Genomic DNA, 18,747 nt, shown 5'->3' on the forward strand with positions numbered 1-18,747 from the left:
ATAGCACATATTCATACAAAAAAATGTAGCTCAAAGTGCTTTACAAAATGAAGAATAGAAAAATAGAAGACACAGTAAAAAATAAACATAAGTCAACATTAATTAACATAGAATAAGTAAGGTCCGATGGCCAGGGTGGACAGAAAAAACAAAAAAAAAACTCCAAGAGCTGGAGAAAAAAAATAAAATCTGTAGGGGTTCCAGACCACGAGACCGCCCAGTCCCCTCTGGGCATTCTTTGTTTTAACAACAAAGCTAGAGCAAAAGAAGAACACTTAGAAAAAACAAGACTATAAAAATTAGAAGTAAAATTGCAAAAAGACGTAACGCTTAAAAATAAAGCTAAGAGCTTACACTAATAATGAATACAAATATTTACAAGGAAAAGTCCAAAAAATATAAAATTAAAACAGTTCCTTAAATGTGCTGTCAAATCAAGCAATGAGGTAAGTACTAGAAAGTACAATCAGTAATTCAAATTGAATTCAAACCTCTGCTGTTTTTAATCAATCACAAAGATAAATCTGAAATTAGAAAACATTACAATTGTGAAAAGACCCTAAATTAAATTAATTACATAAAATGTGACAAAAATACATTCAGTGGATTTGTAAAGACCTCCTGAGAGGAAGCAAGGGGTAAAATACATAGGAGTAAATGAAAATGAGTTTTTACTTGGCCTGTCAGATAACTGCAGCTGTAGCGACCACAGCACCTGAAACTCCTAATCTGCGACAAGGCCCAGTTGACTGTAAGCGACCTGTAAGGGAAAACAAAAAACACAAAGCAAGATGTAAACAGGAGAAAGGCTTCAAAGCAGTCCTAATAAATGGAAGCATGCATGGATTAAAAAGAAAATGGATATGGCAAAGTTTAAGGGACCAGGAAAATACATGGTTAAAAATATGTGTGCAGGTAAATATACTAAAGAACCAAAATTGTAACACCAAAGCCAAAACAACAGACAAAACCTAAGGTCCACCAACTCCCAGGACAAACAAAACAAATGCTGTATGCAGAATGTTTGATTTTAAATATCCAAAAGCTGTGATGCAAAGCATACTATGTTACTATCTTAAATACTGGATACACGATAATGTCACATGAGAATTGAGTACAAAATGGTGGCACAAACTGCAAAAAAGTTGCACAAAATGGCAGCAAGAAGTCATTGCCATAATGATAAATGTAAACAAATACATGTAAACCAAAATATTTTCTTTGAAAGCTTATCAGAAATGACTCAAAAAAGAAAAACAGTGGCTTTAATAACAAACATAGAAGAAAGTGTAGGCTTAGTGTCTGAGAAGATTCATCAAGGATGTTAGAGTTACATGGGACCCAGCACATTCTGGGGAACATGACCATCTACAGTATAGTATTTAAAATTAGTGATTGGCCATGGAGGGCTTCTCTAGGAACATTTGCAATGACAAGTTTAAAGTATCCTCATGCCAGACACAGAGCTGAGTCCAGAACTAGGAGGACAGCTTGAAGTGAAGGCTTACTCAAAGGAGTCAGCCAATGAAAGCAAAATGTGAGCCAATCACTTTATGGTTTAAAGTCAGGGGCTGTTTGCTTCATTCAAGGCCATACTGCCATTCTAAAAACAACAAATAAATAAATAAATAATTAATTAATTTTAGGAAAAAAAAGTTTTATCCCTGTGGCATGTGTCGTGTAACACTAAACTGATTTTGAACAATAAGCATGTGTCAAATATGAAGACAAGAAACTGACACAAAGGGCTTGCCCTTCAATTAGTATAGCATAGCAGGTAAAGTGCTACTCTAAAGCACAAAGTTATCGTGTTTACAAGAACAAAGTTATCCAATTTCCACTTCCCACTCAGTGTGTGACCCTAAACAATTCATGTAACCTGCCGTGATCCAACTGTAAAAGAAATACAATGTTGTATAACAGCTGTTGTTGAGGTTTCATTTGGGTGTAGGGAATATGGAATGGCATAGCTAAAAATCTGATTAGCATCTTGGAGGATATGAAAATTTAGTAGAAAACAAAGAATTTACATGGTATGCATAAATCTGAAGCTGTAATACTTGGGGACGTGAATTTCTTATGCCATTATCATAAAGTAGAATAAATAAATAAGAAAATAAACAAATAAATTTAGAAAAAGTTGACCCTTCTTTCATTCACAGAAATAGAGATGCCAAGCCTTGATTAATGGCTGTCAGTAGAGTATTGGGCTAGTAAGAAATATGAATAGAAACAGGTATAAAAAATTTTTTTTTTTAAATCTATCAGCTTCTAAATTACACACTGTGATGGACGGCCGACACCTCAACCCAGCCAGGATGCCCTGAGAATGAAAGAATGGGGGAAGGCAGCTACTTTTGGACACTGCCTCCCCCAAGATGCTAGATGGCAACTCCCCTGCAGGGCATCCTGGGACTTGGAGTTCAGTTCCTCAGCCCTGTTGAGTTCTGCCAGGGGGAATTGTTGAAGGAGTTGGGGTGTCATACTTTCCCTATAGCCCGGAAGTAATAATGGATCCGGTGATGGCTTCTGGGAATTTGAGTTTCGGGATGCGGCCATTCTCAGGGCATCCCGGTCGGATTGAGCTGTCAGGTGTCCATCATAACACATACTTCTAGATCATTTCCGTGCACTACACTCCTCTTTGAATATCATTTTAGTTTTTGGAAGAAAAACCCAAACATCTTTTATACCAAAAACATTTAGTTTCTAAACACATGAAATGCGCTCTCTGGAAATGTATCAACATATTCCCTAATGTATTCATTACACTTCTCCATTTTTTTTTAAGTTATTTGATAAGAGTAAACACTATGTACTTTTTAAAAGGCTCCCACTGCCATTTAGAGATTTCAGTTGTGCCTATGTGTTTAAAAATTAGACCTTGTAGAGCTACCGAGTAAAGGCTACTCAACATGACATTCACACCCTCGAGGTGCCAAGAATGTCTCGGGTCTATAAAATAAAACAAAACAAAAAGCTTTTATCACTTTTCCTGGAACCCCTCCTTGCTTATCCGTTTTCTTTGCTGTGATGAGCACACATGCATTGGCCATGTAACTTGTGACAGACACTTTTCAAACCCAAGAGGAGCGATCCATAAAAGCCACCACTTTTTCAGGTCTTCTAGAGAGTTTGATTTTTTCTTAGAATTTCTAGGCAATTTATTTGCTTGGTTTAGCAAGTCATGTCAAATGTAGTTCTGCACAGGTTTTGTTCATCTAATGCTGCTATTAATTTACATGAAGATTTTCTGCTGGTTAAATTCATGTTATCTCTTTCTAGACAATTTCTGTATGCATTGTTTCTTTACAAATTATTTTGATTTATTGTTTTTTTCTCTTTTTACTTGTTATGTTGATGACGTTATTTTGTGTTTCCACAATTTTCCATTGAGGGATAATGTCTTGCTGTTGTGTGATGCACATCCATTAAATGATGGCACATTTCCACAAATTTAAGAATGAATGGCTGCAGTGAACTTTGCCTGTATTTTTATTTACAAACAAACAAACAAACAAAAGACTCTACAAAATAATTCAAAAATAAAATTTCAGCAAGAATTTCAGGCTACCAATAAGCAGTCTTGACTATGATTTCTCTAAAGGGTTTCAGATTTTTTTTTTAGCATGTTCAAATCTCCAACATGTAGGAAAGACAGAACTGCAATTTATTTTTTCATAGAAAGACATTCTTGTTTTTTGCACTATCTATATATATAATTCACTAAGGCAAGACACCCATGGAAAGCACGCCAGAAGGGGCGTGGATTCACTAAGCCGGCGACAAGTAAGACACCTATTGTGCACGCAGGAAGGAGCCACACCGGAGGTGAATCGCCATATGCAGCGTGTAAAACATTTTGCGAGGGGTATCCCATGGGATCCTTAAAACAATCCTTTACAACTGAGGTTAAAACACAATGAAGTAAGCAGTCTTTAAAAACCAGTTTTCGGTTACGACGCACGGCCGCGTGCACCATAGCAAACTGTTTTACATGCTACATACAGCAATTCGCATCCGCGACAAACATGCGTCTTCTTAGATGCTCTAACGCCAAGAGCGCGGTGGACGCTGTAGGGGTAGGTTGTGGTTTCAGTTTCTTTCCCAATAATTTTTTAGTTTTTTTTTCCATTTACTTTGTGTTAGTAATTTATAATCGATTTAATTTTTTATTTAATAGGCAGAGGGAAGAATACGTGTATGTGACGCTCTATTTCTTTCTTTTTGTTTTGCAAAGGTATGCTATATAAATATATATATATTTTTCTTTTCATTTGTTAAGAATATATAATTATAAAATTAGGATTTTTTGTATAAAGCTATGTGTATTGTAAATAGTTTTCTTTGGAAAATTGGAGTATTTTTTGTAAATAGTTTTATATGTAATGTGTTTGTATAAATAACGCGAGAAGCACGGTGGACGCTGTAGGGGCAGAGGGAAGAAGACGTGTATGTGACACTCTGTCTATTTCTTTCCTTTTGATTTGCAAAGGGGTTTACTGGAAGAGGAAACTAAAAGCTTGTGTTCTAACCCAACGTGCCTACGTGATAATTATTTACACAACGCAGGAAAATGCAGACTTCTTTAACACACTACTTCTCCGCTGCGAAGCGCAGATATTTTGCTAGTCTATATATATATAATTCACTAAGGCAAGACACCCATGGAAAGCACGCCAGAAGGGGCGTGGATTCACTAAGCCACCTACAAGTAAGACACCTGTGGCGCACGCAGGAAGGAGTCACGCCCACCAACTCCAAGAAGTAAGCAGTCTTTAAAAACTGAGTTTTCGGTTATGATGCACAACAGCGTGCACCATGGCAAACTGTTTTACACGCTACATACAGCAATTCACATCCGCAACAAACATGCGTCTTCTTAGATGCTCCTGCAGGAACACGGAAAGTCTACGTGAGTCACAGGTTCATCTGGACTGTGCAAAGATGACAACGATTCAAGTGACGAGTTGGAGGTGGGCACATGAGCGATGGCGGTCCGACAGTTTTTAGTCACGGACGATTGTGTGTTGGTTCGTTCCGTGCATTGTTACAATGTTGCTTTTCTTGCTAATTTATTACATTACCGATTTTTCAAATGTTAATTTTCTCCCTGTGCTTAGAAATCATTAAAAAACCAGCCTGATTATGCGGCATATGGTACGCCGCAGGTTGGCTAGTATATATAATTTCTTTCCAACCTTGTAGTGCACTAATTGTGCCTGCAGGAGCTCATTATTTAGAAAAGCCACCATTCTGACTTAGCAGAAGAAAGTGGGAGAAGCAAACTCATGCAGGCTATTCTAAGGCTGCTCCATTTTAGATTTCATTAAGGTTGTTACAGTATGTGAATTGTACTGTATGTGGTTTAAATAAAAAAATAAACAACAAGTATGGTGGTGGAGTGATAGTACTGCCGCCTCACAGTAAGGAGACCAAGGTTCGTGCCCCAGGTCCTTCTTGTGTAGAGTTTGCATGTACTCCCCTTGTCTGTGTGAGTTTCCTCCTGCTACTCCGGTATTTTCCCACATTCCAAAGACATGCAGGTTAGGTTGACTGGTGATACTTAATTGGTCGTAGTGTGTGTATGTGTGTGTGTGCGTGTGTTCATCCTGTGGTGGAATGGCACCCTGTACAGTGTTAGCTCCTGCCTTATGCCCTGTGCTACCTGGGATAGGCTGCAGCACCCCTTGTGACCCTGTACAGGGCTGAGCAAGTTAGAAAATGACTGACTGGTACAATAGCAAGCAGAGATCTTAGCAACACATTAAACTTTTTTTCCTCCAGTTGAGTGTTGACAATATCATGAATTTGAAACACTATATACATCATGACACACTTAAAATAAAAGGAACTAAACTTGAGCTAAAGCAATGAGAAGTAAGTACAGTAATAATGGTGTAAATCACACCAAAACTTCCCCAGCAACCCAGAAATCCAGAAACAGAGCAACCTTAATACTTTTATAGAGGAAAGAAATATATTTGTGCAGTGTTTGCAAGATTACTGTTATTGAAACATCAAGTATCATGAAGACGAAGCAGTACTGAATCTCAAGTATGAAATGCTATCACTGTGACATCTCTTGGTAGATGTGAGATTCAGCCAGCTGACACCATATCTCAGTAAATATCTTCTTATACATTTTGCAGTGTGTACCTTGGCATGTGGAGTCTTATCTGATTCTTGAGCTTGAGCAAAAGGAAAAGAAAGTAACATTTTAACAAAGAGTTCAAAGTTGACCTGTACCTGTAGTGGGTACTGTTACAGTAGAAAAAGCATTTCTTAATGCATAATGCATTACAAGTCTGAAACTTTGTAAGGGGTAAATACACCAGTATTTAGTGCTGAAATAAAACCTTTAGGGGAATGATTTTGGCAGTGGAAAAGTTTTCAAGAGTGCTGATTTAAGTTTTTACAAGTTTAAAATACAATTGTTCTAAATGAGAAGACAAAAAAAGAAAGCTTACTTTGCTTGATCTTTAAAAATGAAAGTGAAATCACGCAGACCTATCTTCCATTCATCTTCAACTGAACACATTCATCAATTAGGTAGACAGAGCCATTATTTAGAGCATTAGACATCTTAAGACACAACTCTTCAAATCCCTTCGTAATACTTTTTGTCATCCCTTTTTAATAGATCAACCTAAAAGAAGGTCAAGAAAGGAGCAAATAGTTTTTCCATATTAAGGCATACACTAACATTCCCAAAACAAGAATTCAAGTGGGAAATACTGTAATTATGGTCTTACCTTTCACTTCTCTCATTCCGTCAAGCATTTGTGTATCTTGCAGTAATAGTTTAATTCTCCATGGTACAAACATGAAACAGTTGAAGTTCACGAGTTGTTTGTGAAGATTATCCAAGTGTCCTTTTCCTCACCTCCCGTTGGAAATTGAATGAATGCAGTTTGGTTGGACTAGAATCTTAGTGGCTCAAGCTTCAAATCCCACCAGTGGCCAGCTTTTGTACCGTGACCACTAGCAAAACATTACATCTTAACTATGGGTAGACTGAAAAACAGCTAGAAACATAGCCATTAAATTTATATTGCACAATTTAAAATCTAGAATTACCTCTGGACTTATCAACATATCACTATTGACAGATTTGTTTTCATTTAAAACCTTTGATGGGAAGAGATGATGATACATTTTGTAAAAACAAAATATACTTTTTTAAAAATTTGATTTCACATCTTATGTATCTAGGTTTAATAAATCTGATACGATTCATGAGTACTTCAGGTTTACTAAAGGTATTACAACTTTCAGGTATTATATTCAAAAGAATGGGTTAGCATTATCAAATATTGGTTGGATTTTGATTTTATACTGTATCAATTTATTTTATTATAAATATATTTTATACTGTATGGAGGTATGTAATTAGTATTCCCCCAAGCTGAGAATATTCTCTTAATGAATGTAATGAGATTGTTATTATCATTTTCAATATTTAATGTTTATTAGAAACTGTTCAGTGTTTCTCCTCTGAAATGCCAAAATGGATTTGTTGGGTTCAGAAAAAGGGAATGGTTGGATGCTTAGTGTTACAAGAGTCATTTGAAATGTCAGTTACTGCTAAGGTGGCACTGTGGCAGCCTCAACACTCCAGGCACTTGAGATGAACTCCTGAAATGGTACTGTTATCTTCCCATTCCATCTTACATGTAAGATTAATTGGTAAACTCACTCATGTTATACATGTTATTATTTGTTTTGCAAGTCAGCATTGATAAAGGCATCCTTAATATTAATAATAATAAATAGGGGGCTCTGCCCCCTGCTTGCTTCAATCGCCAACCCCCATGCAGGCCCTACACGCTAATCATTTCCTGGATCTGCTGCTTGCGATGAATCATGCGGTGCTTTTGGATAGATATGAATATCAACTCTGTCTTTGATATTTGTGTCTTTCAAAACTATTATCACAGACAATTCGTCACATATTGATTTATTATATATACAAGCATGATCTTTTGGATTCATATAGAAATCCAAGAAAACTTCTTTGTCCGTGTTTTTCAGATAAATTTCATGTAAAGTGTGATACTTTTGGACATATGTATTTGTATCCATTATTGGCTGTAGAATTTATAATACGTCAGATAGTTTAATTCTTTCGATTCTATATTGCATTGCTTCTCTGTGATCATAGATATAAACCTAATCGAATTGTGGTTTCTTTGAAATCAAACTTGTAGTAGCTTTAAATTGTTGCAGGACCACAGATTCTCATAGCGTGTGGTCATGAGTCATGTAACTCTATGTTTTGAGCATTGAATGATGCGAACAGTTTATTGTAGATTTGGATATTTTGCTTGTAGTGTTTGTGGATTTCACTTTCACCCAATAACAAATCTTTTATTTCTCGCAGATACGCCTCTTCATCGGGAAGAAACACTACTTTTCCCTGATGGCAACATAAATTAGATGATCTACAAGTCTCTGACTTAAACTTTAAAGCCAAACAATTTCCACATACTTCTGTCATATCACCCATGTCTATAAATTCGATCTGTTTTCGCTGTTCCGTTATTTCAACGAGTAATAATTTCCGTTTGTTAGCACTAATGCAAGCTTTACTATCAGTTTTTTGAGACTTTCAAATTTTAGTGCTTTCATAATCTCTAACCTGCTCTGCATGTGTATTGTGCCAACATTTTTTAACCTTTTTACGTCGTTCTACTTTGTCTTCTACTCTTTGTCTTTTCTTCTTCTACTGTTTGTCTTTTATTTCTGCCCCTGCTTGGACCTGTTAGGTTTTCAGTTCATCTCTTGGCACAAAGAGGTGACGTGAAATTATCTCTCTGAAAATGTCTCGTCTTGTCTCTCTGAAAAAGTCTTGATTTTTTTATACAATATTGAGATAATAATAATAATCATACTAAGTGAGTGTGTATGAATGTGGATATATGTCCATGAGTGTGCATGAGATGGACAGATATCCCTCCAGAGTTGTTTCTTCTTTTGTAGCCACTATTGTCAAGATAGGCTACATCTTCCTGCAGTCTTACAGTGGAATAAAGCAAATTTCACAAAATAAGGTATGAGTTGCTGCCAGAGTTGAAAGTATCACAGCAGCACATAAAGGTCTCTAACTGATGAAATCAAATACTACAAATTTTACCTTATATGTGACCTTATATTTTCCTGGCAGAACATATGGAAATGTGAAAGGGAGCAAGAGATAAATGAGTAATAATGTATTGATTAGATTTTGTTTAGGTTATTATTTACTATGTAAGATAAAGAGTTGGGGCACCACCCAGTGACCCTGCATAAATGAAAAGCAGAAAACAAACTATAATTGCAAAGAATGCCTTTTCAGGTGGAAGGTCCATAGTGAACACATCTCAAAATAGCCAAACTTCTGAATCTAGGTCCTTCTGGCTGGAAAAGGCGAGTCCAAGCTGACAGACACCGGAAGTGATGGAGATGTTACAGCTGTCAATCATGCAATCTGCAGAGGGAGGAAGAAAACCGACATTAGAACACAGCACCAATCCTTGGATTGGTGGGTAATTACAACAACAACAACAACATTTATTTATATAGCACATTTTCATACAAAAAGTAGCTCAAATTGCTTTACATAATGAAGAATCTATACTAATAAAAGGCAAAGCCCTCACTCACTCACTCACTCACTCACTCACTCACTCACTCACTCATCACTAATTCTCCAACTTCCCGTGTAGGTAGAAGGCTGAAATTTGGCAGGCTCATTCCTTACAGCTTACTTACAAAAGTTGGACAGGTTTCATTTTGAAATTCTACGCCTAATGGTCATAACTGGAAGGTATTTTTCTCCATTAACTGTAATGGAGTTGAGCTGCAAAGGCGTGGGGGGAGTTTCGTGTGACATCATCGCGCCTCCCACGTAATCACGTGAACTGACTGTCAACGCAGTACGTAGAAAACCAGGAAGACCTCCAAAAAGCGCTTAAGAAAACATGCATTATATAATTGAGAAGGCAGCGAAACAATAAGAAGCGAGCGAGTGGCATATACTACCATATTCATGAGTGCTGCTACCTCGGAAAGAAAGCAAGGTGTAAACCTAAACTTTAAATTAAGTTCATAGACAGGCTACGCTGGCGTTTCACATGCCCACAGGTAATGCGGGATACAAGTTTAATGATAGGACGAGGGATATAAGCGAGAGTTTTGATCACTTTGTAACTAAGTTAAAATTGTAGGTGAAGGGGTGTGCTTATGCAAATTCGAGACTGTGTTTGTGGGGATTGACAGTTAAAGGCGGTGGGGAGTCACGTCATCATCTCCCCTCCCACCTCATTTCGCTCTGAGCTGAGCTCCGCGGCTAACGCCGTCATCCGAAGCAACTTCATCACACTGCCACCAAATACTCACAGAAAAATCCACAAGTTAATACACACGCTGTCTCTAGAGTTTCAACACACTGAATCCTCCAGGCACTACTTACAAAAGGTCACATTGACAATCGTGTTACGCTATTTTTAAAATCTTTCCTTTTCTTAGCACAAGCACAGCTGAGAAGCTTCGATGCATGTGCTCCATAACGTTAAAAATAATGCATTTAATCACACTTTGCATTACAAGCAAAGGGAGCTTTTGTCAATGCATGATTTCCTGGTACACGATTACATTGATCAGCGCATCCCGATTCATTTTACCCTCGCACCCCCTTGGTTTGAGAAGAAGTATGAAAAATATGAGGTTAACACAGAAAAACAGATCACCAATTCAAGCTTTATGAATAATCGATTCGCCATCAATAATTGTTTTGGTAAAGCCATCCTCCTTCCATTTTATAATTTTTCCGCCACTAGCCATGATTAAATGAGCGGTAAAAAGTAAGAGCGAGGGTGACTTATTTAGGCAGGCATATATATGACAGCAACACTCATGACAATGTCAATCATGTTACGTTATTATTAAAATGTTTCCTTTTCTTTTTCATTACTTCTTTAACACACTACTTCTCCGCTGCGAGGCGCGGGTATTTTGCTATATATATAATATATGAATTACCTCCAAAGAGTGCTGAGACTTTTGATATCATGAACGTGTCTGCAAACTGGGGTCTCCTGCCCAGCAAAAGTCGAGCAGCCAGCGCGTGCATAGCTGTGCCGGCCTTTGAGGCGCTGACTGCGCTTCTGCCTTAAGTCAAAGTGAGCACTTTTAATTTTTTCATCCGCCCCCTGAGCTATAGCCCAGACAAGTGCAAACACGGGACCCCTTTTCTACACCACGGCAAAATAATATTAAGGCGATTCACACTTTCTTTTGCACGTATACGATTATCAGGTCCTCAGCTCGGATTATGAACACACGCATACGAGTGGAGGACTCACAGTGCCATCACAGCCGATTAATGGCAGGGGCGGCTCACCAGTCTACACAAGACCCACCGCGACTGTCCCCAAAAGGCGATCATAATGTCAGCGAACACATCTCTCTATACTATATAAAAGAAAAAGGCAACTTTCCTTTCTTTACACCTTTTTTCCTTTTATCCCAAACCAAAGCCTTTCTCTCTTAACACTGCAGAGGACACAAAACTAATTTTCTTTAATTGCGGTAAGGCACATTACCAGAGGCACAAATTTGAGCGTTCACATAGAAAATGTAATTTCTATACCACAGCCGTCGTGTAGCGCCTTTCAAAAGGGATCTACTACCGAGAGATGATCCATATACATTTTAGCTGCTGTTAGTTACTTACCTGTTTTGTTACACAGTCTTTAAAATGTAGTTTACCCGCAACCACTCCAGTAGTGCTCAATGTACCTGTACTTCTTAAAACGTTAATACAATACAATACAGTTTATTTTTGTATAGCCCAAAATCACACAGGAAGTGCCGCAGTGGGCTTTAACAGGCCCTGCCTTTTGACAGCCCCCCAGCCTTGACTCTCTGAGAAGACAAGGAAAAACTCCCAATAAAACCTTGTAGGGAAAATGGAAGAAACCTCGGGAAAGGCAGTTCAAAGAGACCCCTTTCCAGGTAGGTTGGGCGTGCAGTGGGTGTCAAAAGTAGGGGTCAATACAATACAATATACACAACAGAACAATTCCTTAAGACAGCATAATAATAAAAATTTTAGAATTACGGTTTAACAGTAGATAATATGACATAATTAGGTTTGGATATTTTTAGAGTCCTGGAGACCTCATCCATCTAGCTGCATCTCCATTTGGCCATGCCACGGCTGAAACGTTGCTCCGATGAAAGGACCCCTCTTTCCCATGATTCCTGTGATCCTCCATCAGGGATGACTTTACCATAGGCAGGCAAACAACTTGGCAGGTGGGCGTGGCACCAATGGCCACATTTGGGTACCGAGAAAGAAACAGAATAGGTGAGGGTTAGTATTCAAATATAATTATTCATGTTACTTATGTTATAGTGCTAATGACTAACAACAGAAATGCAGTATGTACAGTTAATCAGCAGCTCTAGTCAGGATATGCTAAACTGAAGTAGTGAGTCTTCAGCCGGGATTTAAAGGCTGAGACCGAGGGGGCACCTCTTATGGAAGCAGGAAGACCATTCCACAGTTTAGGGGCCCTGTAACTAAAAGCTCGACCTCCCACTCTTATTTTATTAATCCTTGGAATCCTAAGCAGACCGGCATCTTGAGATCTTAATGTGCGCTCAGGTTTGTAAGTCATGATAAGTTCAGACAAGTAAGCGGACCTTGGCCATTTAATGCTTTATATGTTAAAAGGAGGATTTTGAAATCTGCCCTGAACTTAACTGGGAGCCAGTGTAAAGATTTAAGAACTGGGGTTATGTGTTCATATTTTCTTGTTCTCTTGTTATTAATGTTTTACTGTTTAATAACTTATAGACTATATTTCATTATTTTTCCCTTGCACTCAGTGACCAAAGCTATACACACACATATAGACACATACAAACATACACACAAGTATATGTATGTGTATATATATGTATGTATGTGTATATATATATATATATATATATATATATATATATACACACACACACCTATCTAGATTATATATATATATACACACACACACACACACACACACACACACACACACACACACACATACATACATACATACACACATATATATAATTTGTGTGTGTAGATATGTATATAGATATGTAGATATGAAGATATGTATGTGTATATATATGTATATTATATATGTATGTATGTATGTATGTGTGTGTGTGTGTGTGTGTGCGTGTGTGTATATATATATGACAGCAGCAATCCAAGCTGTGAGAAAACAGTAAAAAGGAGGCGTGTCAGACGTCGTGGTACATTTTCTGATGCAGCTACGAAAACAACTTCGTGACACTGCCACCAAATACACAAAACAATTACTTTGACAATCATGTTACATTATTTTTAAAATGTTTCCTTTTCTTTTCATAACTTCTTTAACACATGACATCGCTCGAAGCGCGGGTATTTTGCTATATATATATATCACAGCGACACTCATAACAGTGACAAAACAATTACATTGACAATCATGTTACATTATTTTCAAAATGTTTCCTTTTCTTTCTCTTTCCTTCTTTAACACACTACTTCTCCGCTGCCAAGCGCGGGTATTTTGATAGAGATATAGATAGATAGATAGATAGATAGAGATATATATAGATAGATAGATATGAGAACAACATAGATAGATAGATAGATAGATAGATAGATAGATAGATAGATAGATAGATAGATAGATAGATAGATAGATAGATAGATAGATAGATATGAGAACAACACTCATATCAATGACAAAACAATTACATTAACAATCATGTTACGTTATTTTTAAAATTTTTCCTTTTCTTTTTCGTACCTTCTTTAAAACACTACTTCTCCGCTGCGAAGCGCGGGTATTCTGCTAGTAGAAAAATAAAAGACACAGTAAGAAAAATAAAATAAGTCAACATTAATTAACATAGAATAACAGTAAGGTCCAATGGCCAGGGGGGGCAGAAAAAACAAAAAAAAACTCCAGACGGCTGGAGAAAAAAATTAAATCTGTAGGGATTCCAGACCATTAGACTGCCCAGAGCCCTCACACTGTTCCCTATATGTGCACGTTCGTGGCACTCTTTTTTTTAAGTGTTTAAGTCAACATCAAATTGTATGTTATGCATGCTGTGTCAGATATGTAACCATTGTGAGATTTACACATTTTACTTTTCCATTCATAGCCAGGAAGAGGAACATTCAGGTGAAAAGCCTTGATGCCTCTCATAACTCTTCCTTTTCCGTGGTTTCTGCTATAAATCTACCTCCAGACAGAAAAGTAAATGACATTTGATCCAACATCAGCGGTAAAAAGTAAAAGACTTCCTTAAACAACTCCTTTATTTTTATTCAGAGCATAAATATACAATACACATAGACTTGATGGTGAACAGCTCTTTACCAAAATATATACAGATTTGCTCTGTACTGATATATATATATGCTCTGGTGACATGCGTGCACAATTACTACACCAAAACGTGTGTAATCTACAGTGAAACATGCACTCTGCACTGAAATGTATGCACTACATGTATTGTACCCTGTAAAGTAGAACAAATTCATGCAATACTACAAGATATATATTCCACAGTGAAATAGAGTTATGATGTATTGAAATGTACAGAGTTAATACTGAATGTTTATAGCAAGTGATTAAATTAAATATGTTTATAAGTCAGATAATTGTATAGCATTAATTTGCAAAATATAAAATGCATAAGTGAGCCATTTTTTTCACAATGTCCATGTGTTTTGTCAGTGAAAATACTCTGTATATAAAGAAGAGTCTTGAGTCATTGTTACAAATGAAATTCAAAATGAATGTTGTTTTATTAGACATGACCAGTGGAACCAGGCCATGTGAACAGCTGAATTTTCTTTAGCAAGACTGGTTACTACTAAGAGAACAGGTCATTTTATCATTTAAGTTCATTTAAGCCCTATAAGTACAGGATATCTTAGCGGCACAGGAAAGGCACACAAATAAAATTCACATATCAATAAAATATATACATTTGTGCTTCTCTGCTACAGTTTACTTCATGCATAAAGCAGATATAGCTGGATAGCCTTTGGTGTTAATGAGGACACACAATATTTCTATGAGTTTTCTGGCAAAATGTTGCCAACAGTGGCAGCAGAAGTTACTGTACAGTACTTGTGCACATCTCAGTCTACCTTGACACTGCATCAAAAATCAAACACACAACTCACTCAGATTAAAAAGTTTTCCACTAATAATTAATTGCAATTACTGTACATGTTAAATGAAGGCATTTTAAGTACAGCACACTTTTTTTGTAATTAAATGGGGAAAAGCTCACTATGACATGTGTAGTACAGTATATGTCTTATTATACAGCGTGTGAAATAAAAACCCAGTCTTGAGTGTATGCATTTCATTGTACTATTAAGAATGATTGGTGTCTGAAATGCCACCTCATATTTATCTGACTTCACTGATAGACATAGTGATGCAGGTAATGTTATTCTGAAGTTTGAGCTGAAATAATAGACTGCTGGATAATTGGCTGGGTCATTCAAGTGCAGACATGGTGCCGTATTGTCTTTTGAAAAAAACAGTAAATGAGGTGCAATGCTTTTGACTTTTTCATTCTTGTGTATGTGTAATCAATAAATAATACGACACGCTCTCTCTCTCTCTCTCGGTTAGGAATTTCACTCAGAGATGTTTATATAATCATAAGGAAGTCAGGGTTTATTCAAGGTTATGGTAGTAAAACATTTTGAAGTGAGAGGGTCATTCCTGACCTTCTGGTACACTTGAAGCAGTTGATACACACCCTATGTAACATTTGTGACTTACTATTAAAAAAAGTATTGTGTTCAAGCGGCATGGTGGCACATTGCATGATGCTGCTCTCTCCCAATCTTAGCATAATGGTTCAGGTTAGGGCCTATCTGTGGTCTGTCTTAGTTTATCTTTAAAATAAATTAGACTGGAGACAAATGGTGGAATAAGTAGCCCAGCAGATCGCTTCAGTCATTTTCGGTCCAGTCTCCAAAAGAAGTCTCTAAGAATAGATAAAGAATAAATGTTCCACTAGAGAGTGAGCTAACAGTTTATTTCTTTGATGTAACACTTAACTTATAATTATTTTTATTACTATAATAAGCGTTGCTGTTAATTCTTGAGTAATAATCATCATTAAAACAGTAGTAGGTCTAAAACAATTTTCAGTGTATCTTCTGATGCAGTAACTATGATGCTAAGTATATTTCCTGAAAGGAGGACAGAGGGTTTGTGCAAAGCAGAAAAGACTTAAATTTTCAGGGACAAAGAGGTCAGTGCCTCACTCTTTGAACAAAATTGTGCATTCCAAGTGGCCATAAAAGTGACTGTAAGTAACATGTTTCCAAATGAAATGTCAGCTGCACAGCAGGCGACTTTTTGGCTAAATGTCAGGTGAATGTGGAGGTCAGTTGGAATGAAGTGCTTCCCAGTGAAGACGAGAGCCTTGAGGGTAATGATGATGTGAAGTTAACAGTGAACTGTTCTTAAGCCACCAAGTCCCTTGCTTTTAGAGTAATAAGCACAACCCACCATAATATATAGAAGTTTTAAGGAATATTATTGTAACTCTAACTATCTGTATACATCTGTCAGTTTTCTAAACTTGCTTTGTCTATAGGATGGTCCAGATCTAATTATGCAATTTTCATTACGCTATAACTTATTAAGTTTATCACATAGAAAATCACCTGAAAAATCCTGGACCATCGAGAAGTGTATGAACTGACGACATGAAGAATCGTCTTTGCGCTGAACTGGATAAATCAAAGTCATTCAGATGATCTGGATCTGCATAATTAGATCTGGACCACTGTACTGTTGGATTTTAGATAAAGGTGTGGATCCTAGCAGAAAATCAGGAATCAACTCTGGACAGAACATCAGTATACTGAAGGAAACATTTATATACTTATACACAACCCACAACCTTGTGCACCCATTAATATCACCAGCAAATCTTTGGAATTTGGATGGGAACCAAACTTAATGGAGGAAACCCTGATGGACATAGGAATTGGCAACCAGTGTGGCAGGTGTGCTAACCAATGTGATGCTCCTCTTTTAGTCTGCAATACATTCAAGATAAATCATTATTTTAAAATATTAACAGTCCTAGTTTTTCTTCTATGATAAAACCTCTGTCTGGACATTTTCCTAACCCACTAGTCCAGAGCAGGGTTGCACACACAAACACACGCACACACACACAGCAGGGCCAATTTAGCAACACCAGTTCGCCTAACTTGCATGTCTTTGGACTGTGGGAGGAAACCAGAACACCCAAAACAGAAACAGAAGGGAGAACATGCAAACTCCATGCAGGGAACACCCAGGACATGAACACCTCTCTCCTTATGGCAAGGCAGCAGCACTAACACTTCGCCACTCTGATGCAACAGTTTTGTAAAATTATGATACAAGATGTAGGCATTTTGTTCTATATACAGTAATCTGTAGGTGGAAGGTTTTTGAACTGCTATAATGTTTTAGCCATTAATTTATTAAATGACGTTGCATTTTACAGTATATGTTATGGTAAAAAAATGTAGCTATAAGTTGTTAGCCTTAAAAAACATGTCTTTGCCTCCAATAGTATGAAATGAGTAGAGGATCACATTCGCTGATAATACTTACATCCAAGAAAATATAGATCTATCCTTTTCCTAAGCAGCTTATCCAGTGCTGTCATACACTCTCAGACAAATCATGCACACTCGTGTGCTAATTTATTGTCACTAATTAGCCTTTGGGACGCATAAGGAAAACTACATCCAAATGATGTGTACTCCATTGAAAGGCAATTGTAGTTATGTGACTTGGCATCTGCTATAGTTGGTTCCTGTTGTGACCATAAAAAAAAAAAAAAACTTGGATTTGGGGGTTATGCTCAATGGATTGATGGATATTTGTTTCTAAAGTTTGCCTTTAACATGTATTTGCCCAAAAACAGGAAAAGATAGAGGATGTAGGCAGATGATGATGGATTTTAGTAATATTGCTGATAATGTTACTGAAAACAAAAAGATTGCCTTGGGCTCTTGTGGTACTTGGAAAAACCATTCATAAATGCATTTCCTAATGAACTTTCTTCAGTATGGCAACAACACATCCGTGGCATTGCTTTAGTCCCACATGGTCTGACATTACCTTATATATGAGCAAACATAAGAAAGCCTGCTTTAAAAGAGAAATACACTAGAGAAGAAGAACAAATAAGGATTCTCATTTAATATGCAAGTCATTTTTCACATAGCATGCTTTTAAGACTGGCCTGCTGATGAAGACAAATGAAACAGTTGTTTGACGAAAGACATTTCTCACTATTGATTATTATGAATATACTTTTGTTAGAGATTTCATTTACTTTATGAGGAGCCCATTAGCAGGTTTTAGGGGGCTTAAGGTCCATCTAACTAGAAGCATTGAAAATACATTCTGAAAAAATGTGACATTCTATGTTAGTTTCTGTAAAATAATATCTTAGAGGTTATATTTGATCTTCAAGCTGCCTGATAAATGTGTTTTATCTTGTATCTTGTCAGTCTTCATAAATGAAGAGCCAACACTTAGCAAAGCTAAATATTGATTAAAAACTTACTAGCAAGTTTAACTGAGTCCATGTTGTTTAAAACAACACAAAGCATTAATGTATGTTAATAGATGTTAAAATTAAAGTAATGCAATATTTATTCACCTG

Source organism: Polypterus senegalus, chromosome 14, assembly GCF_016835505.1.
Source record: "Polypterus senegalus isolate Bchr_013 chromosome 14, ASM1683550v1, whole genome shotgun sequence".
Lineage (NCBI taxonomy): Eukaryota > Metazoa > Chordata > Cladistia > Polypteriformes > Polypteridae > Polypterus > Polypterus senegalus.